Genomic DNA, 4,113 nt, shown 5'->3' on the forward strand with positions numbered 1-4,113 from the left:
GAGACTTCCTGAAGTGAAGTAGTATGTGTTTAGAAGCTGTCGCCAGTGTTAGTGATGGGAAGCGACATGGGGTTTTGGCTTTCATACCGCGGTTTGTAACTTTGGTTTTCCTCTTTCCTTTCTTAGAGTTCTTTTATTCTTATGCCTGCGCGTGCAAATGCCGACTTTTTGAAGATGAGCTCCTGTAAACTGCTGCGAGATGAGCGATCGTGACAACGAGTCTTCCAGCAGCCATGTCGCCCCGAAAGATCACAAGCTGAATGCCATTTGGCTGCAGGCAATCGGGCGTTCGCGTAGTGACAATCGGGTCCAGCCTGTCTACGCTGGAAAAAGCGATGGAGAAACTCCATCGTGACGTTGCCGGTGGGAGGAGCCTAATCTCAATCGGCGGCGAACTCAACTGGCAGGGAACTCCATCACGGCTCGCTGATGACGTCGACGAAGAGTGGCGATTGAGTTGAAACTTTATCGGGATTTTGTACCTGAAATTTCCCTATAGAGAGCAGTAATGTCTCTATGGGGAATATTTCGAATGCACAGTGAAGCGTCTTGTAAAAGCCATATTTCTAAACTCCCAAAATGTAGGATACAGTCCAGTTGAAATGAAAACACTTGTATTCAATTACGGTTGCTCCAAAAAATATTTTTACATAAGGGGCACAGTAATCGTGTGCTGCAGCAGTTCGTGATGAACCGGATCTTTGGCTGCTGTGGATGTAGCAATGGCCGAAAACTGCGCGAGGAAACGTATGCTCGGCGCTCTCGTGCCGCCAGGGCAGTTCGCGCTCTTGCTAGACTATCTGCCGGCCTACCCGGCCCTTGTGAGGGCCGCCACGAATAGTCCACTGACTAAGGAAGGGCGGAACGCCCTGTGGGACACAGTGGTAAGCGAGCTGAATGCTCAAGGCCCGGCCATAAAAAGCCAGGCCGAGTGGAGAGCACATTGGAATGGCCGCTTGTGCGCGGCGAGGCGGCGCTATAGCGACATTTCTTGTGCCACAAGACAGACCGGCGGCGGCGTGAACCAAGTACCCCCACTAAACTCCGAGGAGGAGAAGGTCCTAGCCCTCGTGGGCACTGATTTATCGAGGGGGTGTGGGGGACGACGAGTCGGAGCGGCGCCAATGGTGGACGTATTTGTAGCGGCGGTAAGTACGTAGAATCGCAGCTCAGGCGCTATGCTGCGTTTGACCTATTGACCAAGGACTAAATAACGCGAACTGGAGCATTTGTGCTTTCTCCTATTGTTTCCGTGAAAGCTTGGATCGTGCTCCTGAAGTTCACGGGGCAATTGTTCTCATGAACCATGGTCTATTTATGCCTGGAGTGTTGGAGATGCCGCATTACATTCACACATCGCCAGAAAGTCGGTCCTGTTGCCATGCTCTCGTGTTGATCGCGTTTCACTGCATTAGACAGGACCCGTCACCAGCTGATGAGGACGAGGCAGCAGCGGCATCGTCCTCTCCAATACCGGCACCCACTGCACAAGTGGCAGCGCCACCCCAACCGAGTGGTACGTGCGAAAAGCAAATTTACATATCGTAGAATGCATACTTGCTACTTTCGATTTACCTGCATCTCCTGCACCGGTGCATTCTGCAGCACTGGATTTACGAGTGTAGCCTGTTGCAAATCTCGACTCGAAGCACACTGCCCTTCACTTTTCTGCACCATCCTACACTTTTCTGCATCGGCGGAGGCTGGTTCGCATGCAAGTCGGAGGCCAGTGTAGAATGTGCTTCATGCTCTTTTCAGTACACCAGCCGCCAGGTGCCCTGCCTCCTAGGGTGACCACCCGTCCCGCGACTCGCGGGACTGTCCCGCATTGAGGGCTCGGGTCCCGCGTCCCGCGAGAAATTCCAAAATCTTCAAAATGTCCCGCATTTCATGTTGTCGTAACATTCAATACGCAACTCATGGTGTTGCCGAACAAACGGGGCATAGGGAAGCGCGGAGAACGCTAGTAATCGTGTGAATCCCAATAATACGCCATTTTCTATTCAAGCATTGCGGGAAGCGGCCGTCGTTCTTGCAGGAGACACCAGGCTTATGCGCCGTTGTGCCTCCCTCCTGGTGGCTCAATATTGCGAGAAAAATAGTTCGCCAAAAGTTTAAATATAAAATATTGTACTAATTATTTTCAATTCGCTGTGTCAGTGCAAAAAGGTGGCTGCGGTTTTTTTTTAATGAAGACAGTTACAGTTGCAATGGTCGAAAGAGAACATTATGTTAAACATTTGTTTGGAAACTCCGAGACTAAACGAGAAGGGGTGGACTGCCAGTGTAGACAATGTTAAAAAAAAAGATTTTGTTTTTATTGTTTAAATAGGGACACTGCTTCTCAGTTCTATTGTAAAGGTTACTTTGTTGTACTGCTTGTGGAATGGGATTGCACATTTCTCTCTCTCTCTATCCGTCTCTCTGGTGTTTTGTGTAGGATTTGATGCCTATATAAACCCTTTCGTTGTCGAATAAATTTCAGCTGTGTTTGAGACTTTGTGTTTGTTCGGCCCTTCTTGTCCCAGTCGGGGGGTTTTCAGTCAAGCGTTTGACAACCACCAGCTCGTTTGCGCCCTAACCGTTTGTTCACTAATGTAAAAAAATTGTGCAGGACCATGTTGAGAAAAATAAGCGTTGACAGGAAACAATAACCCGAAAAGATTTACTCTTTGTTTTATTTACATTTGATGTCTTGAGGTCTGATACCGTTCATATTTGTTTTCAACTTTTACATATTTAATAACATGTTCTGCAGTAAAAAATATATCACTGGGAGTGGAAAATATTTGAGCTTAAGTGTTGCCGGTGTATAAACAGTACAGGATAATAAACGTGTTAACAGAGCCTCGGTTCGTTGTGTCCGTGTTAATAAACTTCCTCTACCCCCCTCCCCCCCCCCCCCCCCTGCTCCGATGTGTCCCGCATTTCGCTAGCAGGAAGGTGGTCACCCTACTGCCTCCCCGTGTGGTGAGGGTTCGATCTGGGCCAGAGGGTACCACTAGAAACCTCCTGGCTACGCAGAAGGAGTAGCTGGCTGCCCGGAACCTGGTGGCCACCCAGCAGCTACTGCTGGCAGCACTGCAGCAGATAATCGAGCTGCGCAAGGGCACACAAGAAGCTATACGTGGGCTGACGAGTGTAAGTATTCTGTTTTACACCATCAAGCACCCGGGGCAAACTCCAGCCATGCTGCCGCTCCCCCCCTCCTCCCGTTTTGTAGGTATAATGTCACGCTGTTAGTAAACATGCGAGTAGTGGGTCAACACGAGTGTTTAGTCAGATGAGAACCACATTCCCAAAACAAAGGGTGTTGTGTTGAAATAAAAAAAAAAAAAGCTAAAATAATGTCAAGAGGGTGCAGTAGCGTCCCCATATTGACGGCACCCTAGGCGGTCGCGCACTCCTAGGGTCGGACCTGCCCGAGAGGCATACTTACTAATGAGAGCGCGGACATACGTTCCGTACGTTCCGTTGCACGATACGCCAAGAACATGCTGTTCAAATACTATTATCAAACATGTCCTTATTGAAAGATTTTTAGTGGAATGCGTTTTTTGTGAGTATATCGCCCTTTTCCTTTGCCTGCAGGCTGTGGAGGGACTAGCAGCCGCTAGCACACAGCAGTCGTCATCATTGACAAAGTTAATACTACACCTCATGGGGGTGGGGAACTTGCAACCACCACAATAAAGAAAACTGAAGACGTAATTTCCTTAGTCATTTATTTTATTATGCTCTAAAAATGACGACATTTACCCTTGCCAGCAGTACACCACAACACACAAATGTTACAATTCTAAGAATAAAACAAAATATCGGATTGAAATGTCCCTATTTTATAGAAACACTGTTATTAGAAGTTTCTAAAATCGAAAACAAAGTCAAATTTGGGGGTTTTACGTGCCAAACCAACGACGGGCGTCTGGTACGCCCCAGCGGAGGACTGAGGATTACTTTGGACCACCTGGGGATCTTTTGACGTGCGACCGAAAGCTCGATTACACGGCGCCTTCTCCGCAATAAGCCTCCGTCAGATTGCGGGCACCTCGGCCGGGATTCGAACCCGCCACATGGAAACAAAAATCTGTTAAAGGAAAAAAAAACACAAAA

The 4,113-nt window shown here is 48.4% G+C and overlaps 1 pseudogene; it reads left to right on the forward strand.

Moving 5' to 3' along the window:
• Positions 1-812: 812 nt before the first annotated feature.
• On the forward strand, positions 813-3,693 carry LOC115328970 (annotated as a pseudogene).
• Positions 3,694-4,113: the final 420 nt, after the last annotated feature.

Source organism: Ixodes scapularis, unplaced genomic scaffold (assembly GCF_016920785.2).
Source record: "Ixodes scapularis isolate PalLabHiFi unplaced genomic scaffold, ASM1692078v2 PGA_scaffold0__279_contigs__length_252992795, whole genome shotgun sequence".
NCBI classification, from domain to species: domain Eukaryota; kingdom Metazoa; phylum Arthropoda; class Arachnida; order Ixodida; family Ixodidae; genus Ixodes; species Ixodes scapularis.